Below are 8,967 nucleotides of genomic sequence, written 5' to 3' on the forward strand. Positions count from 1 at the left end.
TTCTAAGTAGATACGAAGTCAAATCATTCATGAGCAATTGATTTCCATAATCGGAAAGTAAAGAGAGATATATTTCTGCCCATCAGAATCATAAAATGGTTATAGAAAACATTTATGCTTGCTAGACTCTGTTTCTAATCATTTTAAATATGTAAGCTCATTTTATTCTCTGAACAACTCTTTGAGGTAGATACTATTTTTATCACTTCTCGGCCTTTTGGCTAAGATCAAGTGTCGTATCTGTTTTTATCAGCAATTTAAAAATGAGCAAACTTAAGAGAGCTCATGAACTTAACTAGTAGGAATGCTATACTTCACAATGGGAATATTTTCTATCTACTTAATTTTATGCACATTTTATTTTTTATCTCCATCTCTCCTCTTCATAGCATATATTCTTTGTTGATAATAACTATTACATTTCTTGTTTGTCTCATTTTTAACTTAGCCACTTGAAATCTTTAGACTTTTATGTTCCTTCCTTTGGCAATATTGCTCCCTCGTCTCCCATAACTTTTTTACTTGTGATTTTGTGTTATCAAGCAAGCTGAGTTAATAAAAGTTTTTACTCTACATGTTTTATGTCCAAATAGTTCATTTCTGCTGATAGACTTTCACAGGATATTCGTAACAATTAATTCACAGAGTTTTTATAAAGTGAGTAGAAGCAGATAAATGATTCATGAATTCAAAGGCCAGAATAAGTGTCCAAAAATCAAATGGATTGGTGAAAGACCATATGATATACTGTATTATAGTATATGCAATATATTGTTCATATAAAATAAATTTATTTCCATTATTTGTCAGCAGTCAAAGCAAGTATGAAATTTACTTTCCCAAATTATTATTTGAGAAATTATAGCGTGATATAAGATAAGGGCCTAGACCTTGAAGTCTGACAGATCTAGATGCCACTCCCAGTTCCTCTAGTTTATTAGGTGTTTAATTTGAGACAAATTCCTTAACTTCTCCAGACAGTTTTTTTTTTTCATTGATAACATAAGAATTATAGTATCTATGTGCCATAGTATCTAGGGGGAGGTTTGGGTCAATTATGAAAGTAAATGACTTAGCCCAGGGTAGAAAAAAAACAGAATAATCACTTTATCATCATTATCATCACCACCACCACCATCATCATCATCTTTATCATCATTACCTAATCATGTTATTTCTCTTCAAAAAGTCAACTATTTATTGGGTGCTGAGTGTGAGCAAATCACTGTTTTAGCGATTGGGACACATTAATGAACAAAGCGGATAAACAACTGTCAGTCTCTTTGGACTGCTATAATGAAACAAAACATGGCTATAACAAAATAATGAAGGCAAGCTACAAACAGAATGCTTTAAATGACAGAAATGTATTTCTCACAGTTCTGGAGGCTGGAAGTCTGAGATCAGGGTCCCAGATGGCGGGGGAGGGCCTTATTTCAGGTTGCGCCTGCATAGCTCTCCCGGTACCCTCACATGGTGCCAGGGGCAAGAGCGCTCTCTGGAGTCTTTTTTATAAGGGCATTAGTCCCATTCATGAGGGCTGCACCCTCATAACCTAATCATTCCCCAAAGGCTCCACTTCCAAATACCATCACATGGGGCATTAAAATCTCAAAATATGAATTTGGGTGGGACACTAACATTCAGACCATAACAGTAACTCTTGCTTTTTACTATTTACATTCCATCAGGATATAGACAGACATCACACAATAAATTAAATATGTAAGTAAATCATATGGCCTTTTTATAAGCCATTAAATGTCCTGGAAAGCAGCAAGGAGTAGAACAGGGTAGGCTCTATCTTGACTATTGATTTGAAGGAACCGGGCTATGGAATATATTACCATTAAAAATATAGTCCTCATTGGAAAGGCAATATTTGGACAAATGCTTAAAGGACATGAGAGAGTTAGCCAGAGAAAGTAGTCTCAGGCAGAGGAAATGACCAGTACAAATGTCCTAAGACAAGAGCGCCTGTGAAGTTGGAGAGATTACAGGGAGACCAGCGTGGTTGGAATGGAGTGTCTGGGAAAAAAGGGGTTAAGGTCAGAAAGTTAACTGTGGAGATAGATCGTGTTGGTGCATGGAAGCTGCTGTAAGTGCTTTGGTTTTATTCTGAGTAAGATGAGGGACCATTGCAGGTTTTGAGCCAGGAACAGATGACGTGTCAACATCTTCTTAACATGCGGTGAATCAGCACTTAAAACACTCTCAGCATATAAGAAATGCTATATTTCCTAATAGTTATAAGATATCTGAACTTTTGAATTGCCAAGTTTTATTTTAACTGGATTTCTTCTTGCATTTTTTAGTAAAAGAAACACTTCAGAAACACAATTGATATATATAGAATATAAAAAGTATGTATTTCATGAAGGAATAGCAAGGATGGATTTCATGTCATAAAAGAGTTAAAATTTTGTATGTTACTTAATGTATGGTCACAAATCTATTTATAAATATACCTCTATAGCCCTAAATATTTTTTTATTATTTATTATACCTACACTTCTCTGAGATTTTTTACACATGTGCTCAAATATATACAAAACTAGGTGTAAAATGTTTACTTGAAAGCAAATAAGTTACAAATATTCATAAATATGAATAGCTTTATCATTTTAAACACAGCTGGTTAAGGATCGTGATTTGAAACATTGAATATGCAACTAATTTGCATTTGATTTTCCTCTTCTTTTTTTCTGTCCTATTCAGAATTTGATTTGATTTATAAACATATTATCAGGGTCAGCTTGGTCCTCACGTAAGAGGGCCTCATCTTGGAGCCACTTAGGCATTTGTCTAGGTTGCATGCACACTGGAGCTTGGACAATAGCTAAATGAGGCCGTGTAAAGTATAATTTGAAGAAAGAATTAGAATCCAGAGAATCTTCTAGAAGTATAGTTCAGAAGCTATGTCAGCACGTTTTCTGCATTAGTTCTCTTATATACCTTAACCTATTCATTGTAACTCAATGACTACTCAGTAACTACATGTATGTGGGTTCCCACTATACCCTAGAAATCAAAAGACAAGTGTCATTTGTTTCCTACTTCACAGACAGAAAATGCTCAACTTCCTTTAGCATTTAGTCTAGACTCATAGCACTGCTGGATGTTTTAGAGACTGCCTGGCCCTGTCCTTCATATAAACTAGAGACCAGAGAAACAAAAGGGCATACCCACAATCTCATAGCTGAAGTAAATGCTTTGTGTTCAAGCTTTCAGACACATAACTGCTTTCTGAGAAGGCTTCTTTTTGTCTATGTGTAAGGAAGCAACTCTTATTTTAGGTAGAAGTGGTCTGCTACAGTCATTGAAATCATGATGCCGATTTTTGTTATAAAACCAAGGTGACGTGATTGAGAAGGAACATCTCATGGAGTAGAGAAAGGAAAGTCAAAATCTAAATGATTCATAAAAGACTGCCTAGGAAGTGGTTAACTCTGGTAACCAAACTGGAAATTCCTTGATGACTCAGGGCCTACTACTCATCTGTGCTTGGCAAATTAATGGAGAACTGAAGGCTTGCCTCAGACAGGAAGTTGGAATTTAGTGGGTAGTTAAGTAGTAAAGAACAGCTCTGCAAGAGGAAGAATAAAAAAGTTCCCTTGTCAGGAAACTGACATGAAGCTTTTAGTCTCCAAGAAAAACTCATCCACTCTGGAAATCATGTTACCATGAATATGACAAAGTTGAGATGCTAGCCCAGAAAAGAGGTGAAGGAATTAGGTGTTAACAAAGAAAAGAAAACCTTCAGACAGAAAAAAAAAAAGATACAATAGATTTTGGAATGATGTCCTCTTGACTCTTAAATTATATAACTGAAATTATATTTAAATTACCATAGAATAAAATTCAAGTATATTGGTTTTCAAGCGCAGCACATGTCTTATGTCAGCAATGTGTGTAGTACATTTGGTAGCCAAAATAATAGAGGAAAATAGGTAGGTTTTTAATACACAATGGCCAGGGACACTAAATATTCTGCGATGTGGCAAACACAAATAACCCTTCCACCCAAAATGTTATCAGTTGCCCCACTGAGAAAAAAATGACTCAAAGGATGTCTTTTTGAGGAACCAAGTGTGTACCCTCAAGTGTTGAGTCCAGAGGCAAATAGAAAATGCTCAAAACATGTTGAATGAAACCAAAAAGAACTTCTCCTCTATAACCTAAACTATTTCTAGACGTTTATATCTTTTCTTTTCATTAATATTTGGTTCAGTGTTGGAAAGACCTGGAATATTTCCTTAAAAAAGGTCTAAAATTTTCTAATCTGAAATTTCAGATAGGAGTGATGGCAAGTCAAAACAATGAGTCAGTGAACTAGGAGGGGTAGAATGCACCAATACCAGGACGTGATAAGGGAAGGGAATTGTGACTGCTGTTATCCTAGCCTTTTTCCCAGATTAACTACAAAAGTACAGAGGAGCACGCATTCCAGTATCCTATTCCGAGTATCCTATGATGGCGTTTAATGTTCATAATGTGCAAGGAGAGACTGGAAGAGTTAGGTAGAGAGTTATTATAAGAACAAATCTGAATCCAGTGCAATGCCTAAGTATCTACTTCTCTGCTCTAGACACTAACCTGATCTGAAGCAGATGCCTCCAATCAAGGATCTTGAACCACCCAGTTTAAAACATTCCCAATTCTTGGAGAGTGACTTTGACTTGTTCTATTTGCTCAAAGTGTTGCTTTAAAAGTCAAGATGGAATAATGAGGTCACTAACTGCCCCACTACCTTTGGAACTTAAGCACTATTTTATGACCCAAAACAAGCTTAGTCATTTTTCAGTCTGTAAATTATCACATCATAGTTGTCAGCCCAAGATGATCATGTAGGAGGGAGAAAAGGTGAGAGTCACATACATGTTTCTATATTCAAAAGGGAAAGGAAGATTACATTGTGCTTTTATAATTGAAACCTTTATGTCCCATTTGCATGTCATATGTTTTTAATCTTATGGTCTTTATTCTTGCTCTGCCAATTTATTGATAAAAAGTATGAACTCCATAGAAAATATTTAGAGACATTTTAGTATCTAAAAATTTCATTGTACATATCATTTTCTTGTGGGTCTCCTAGAAAATTTTCAAAAATGTCTCTGCTACTTAAAATAAAATAAAATGTTATTTTAAAGAAGGGAGTAAAACCCTTTATTGTGTCGGTGTATATTTTCACAATTTAACTTCTATCGACCTTATCAAAGACCTTGGAATAAACCCAAAGTAGATATTACGTACAGATTCTATGAATAACTAATGATATGGTTATAAAGCAATTTGCCAAGGTATTAAGTACCCATTGGTATTAAGCGTCCAAGGATATGCTGACTACTGGGAAGTGGCCTGCTCATATAAAAGAAGTAAATTCACTCCACAAAGGCAAGAGCATATGATTTACTATAAATACCTTCTCAGGTATTCAAGAAAGAATAAACTTATCTCACACCATTGAGAAATGTTCTCCAAATTTATTTTAAAATACTTTCTTCATCAGGGGTGTATGTTAAACCCAATTCCCTCCCCTAGAGCCTATGATTTAGTACCTCTAGTGTATATGTGAATCTATCATTTATCTATCTATCTATCATCTATCTATCTATCTATCTATCTATCTATCTATCTATCTATCATCTATCTATGTCCAGGTAATTCTTATGATGTAGGTAAAAGGTACACTATGAAAAACCGTGCTATAGAGCAGTTTTAGGTTAAATCTTAATCTATACCAGTTATCCCAACAGAGAAAATTTAATACAGAGAATTATTACGTAGGTATAGAAAACTATAAAAAAAAGAGGGGGGTGAAAGAGAAATTAAGGTGTGTTAGGGGTCCCCATGAGCAGCCCTAGGTTTTTGAAAGGACCCACAGGATTCAACATACGGTCATATTCATGGCTATGATTTATTAAAGCAAAATGATAGAGAACAAAATCAGCAAAAGGAGAAGATTCATGGGTCGCCATTGGAGGAAAGCAGACTCGAGCTTCCAAATGTCCTCCCTCTTCTGGTGGCGTCTCACAGAATGCCCTTAATTCCTTCAGCAGTGAATTTGGGCAACATACATGGAATTTTGTTTACCAGAGAATCTCATGAGACACTTGGTAACCAAGGGTTTTACTGGGGGTGGTCACAAGGGCACTCTCTGCCTATCACATACCAGAATTCCAGACCCCCAGAAGGTAAGCAGGTACTCAGTATAAACCACAGTGTTTGCAGTTTAGGCACAACAAACCATCCTTATGAGGGAAGGGTGGGGAACCAATCAAAAATCTAAGTTCCCAGACACCAGCCAGGGGCCAACCTTGCAAGCAGGACTTTCCAAGGGGAACAGCCCCCCACCCCCACCCCCCCGCCTGCTATATGAACTTTTTTTCACACATAAGGTGTCACAGAGGTAGTAGCCACTGTGGGAAGCAGTCGCCACGGCTAGAATTGAGAAAGCAATGAAAAGAGGTTGGCATTATTAAAATTTAAAAGTTTGGGGGAAGGGCCTCCTGGAGTGAAACTCATTCCTCTGGGAAGGGGGTGGTGCTCCCCTGAGTCAGAGCAGGGCTGTGTGGAGCTGGAATGCAAACATCTGGCAGGGGACAGTGGTAGCAGATGCGTGACACTGGAGTCTCAAAGGTGGCTCCATTAACTAGTTCTGCGAGTAATGGAAACAATTCTACCTGGAACACCTTCCGTTTCTACAAACTGTCACTGCGAAGAGGAAGAAGGAGCGGGGGCAATGCTGCCTGGAGCAGAAATCAACAGTTAACACAAGAAGTTCCAAGGAAGTCCTTTCTAGGGCTTCTCAGCCCGTGTCTAGCGCCCTCTTCGTGCAGAGCCTGATGGGAGGGCTGGCCGAGCTAAATGGGGTTTGTAGCTGCAGCAGCAGCCTCACTGCAGTCTGGAAAGGTGGATTTGGAGCTCAGAATCAAGAGCTTAGTAGCCAGCACAGGATTCTGTAACTTTTCTCAGACATTCCTATGGAAACCGAAAAAGTTTATGGAAGATAAATCATACATATAAAACCGCGGCCAGAAACCTTTGGAGCGATGCTGTAGGAATATATGCCATGGCAACACACACTACTACAGTGATGTGTAGAATGTAAAGTGACCCGTGAAAAGTAATGTATCTGTGTACCACAACGCCGGCTTGTTTCCATCGGGGGGCTCCTGGTCCATTTCCACAGAAAGCTAATTGGGATGGGCAAGAATCAGAATTAGGCCACATCATCCTGGATGGCATCCTGCTCTGTGTACTCTTCTACCGTTGGGAGATAGGTATGGTAGTCATGCAGTGGCCATGGCCAAGTTCAGTATAATTTTCTGTCTCTAATATTTCATCTGATAATATGTTTTTGAACATCACAGCCTGACGTTCTTTTAGTAGAAAAATGCAGTCGCTTCTGTCCCCTGTCTGGCTGTCACCCAATTGATCTGACTCCTCTTAACTTTACCCTGATTACTTCTACTTCTTATGTGCACAGAAACCATCTGGGTTGCATTCAGTCCAAAGAGCAGTGTTCAAAAAGACGGGGAAATGACAACTGTCTTATATTGATCTCTTAGCATGAGCCAGACATTTTCCCAAGTACTTAGGCATTGTCACTTATGTCTATAAAAGTCCTACAGGCAAGGTATTACTTTCCATTTTATAGATATGAAAACTAAACTCATGTTCATAGAACTCTAACATCTGTGTTCTCCATAGCAGGCCCTACTGCACCCAAATATTTCATATTAAACTTCCAATTTTCTTTCTTTAACTTCATACTCAATCCATTACCATAAACAGAGTCTTGGTTTAACAGAAAGAATCCAGAAATAAAAGTAATGATAGCTAATCTCTGCCTTTCTCTTATCTATAACTAATCAGGCTACCATTTGCTTCCCTTACAAATTAGCATAGCTGACTTCTAAAGAAAGTAATGAGATCCAGTGGAAATATTATAAGCCTTGCAATCAGACATAGAAGGTTTTAAATCCAAGCTCCAACCTTATTATCCAAGTGAGCTTAGAAGTTCTCTTAGCCATTTTTCTCAATTGCAAAAATGAAATAATACCTAATTTACAAAAGTATTCCAAGAGTTAAAATTCTGCATGTAAAGTGGTGGTTATACTTCATCTAATTTGTGAAACTGATTCAATAAATTCCCTGTAAAGTTTTAATCACAGGCTCGAAAGTTTCCATCACTTATAAAATTGCTTTGGGGTATTTGGTGAAGAAATAGTTAGCTTTCTTTATTCCAATTCTAAATTTGAATTCTAAATTTAAGCCCATTTCTCAATCTTTATTTTTCATTTCCTTTCTGGCTCATGCTTCCAAAGTTATGGCCACCAAAAAGAAAACAAAAAACAAAAGCAAACCACATCCATCATGTGTACTGTATTCTTGCCTGGTTTCACCGGCCACTTTACCCCTCACATTTTTCGCAGAGTCAAGTCTTATTATTTTATTTTTAAAGCCAACACTCTAGGTTAAATCTAAAAATAATTCCGTATAATGGCACTCTCACTCACCTAAAGTGCTTCTCCCCTTTTTCTTTATAGCAGTATTTTTGGTTTTGTTTTTGTTTTTATTGTTACCTGCATTGACAATAGACTTTACTATTATACTTCAGAAGGCAATGAAAATGTATGCTGTGATGTAGGAGAGCAATGTGAAACCCTGGAAAAGCATGAATTAGTTCTTGATTGCAAATCTGAGAGTTTTAATTATTGAAGTAAAAAACTCTGAATTATGTATATTTAATTAAGTCATTTTCCTGGATCAAGTAATCATTACTTACTATTTGCATGTTATTTATTTTCATCTGTGGCATTTCTTAGATTTGTCATGGATTTCTTCTCCTATTGGCACTTTACTTTCCAAGATTAAGTCCCACAGCCTGTTAAAAAAGAGCTATTTACCCCAGAGTCAATAGTAATTTTACAAGCAGAAAAAAGAAAAAGCTCTGAGCATATA

The 8,967-nt window shown here is 36.9% G+C and overlaps 1 pseudogene; it reads left to right on the forward strand.

Moving 5' to 3' along the window:
- Positions 1–201: 201 nt before the first annotated feature.
- On the forward strand, positions 202–359 carry LOC118522896 (U2 spliceosomal RNA; annotated as a pseudogene).
- Positions 360–8,967: the final 8,608 nt, after the last annotated feature.

Source organism: Halichoerus grypus, chromosome 3, assembly GCF_964656455.1.
Source record: "Halichoerus grypus chromosome 3, mHalGry1.hap1.1, whole genome shotgun sequence".
NCBI classification, from domain to species: domain Eukaryota; kingdom Metazoa; phylum Chordata; class Mammalia; order Carnivora; family Phocidae; genus Halichoerus; species Halichoerus grypus.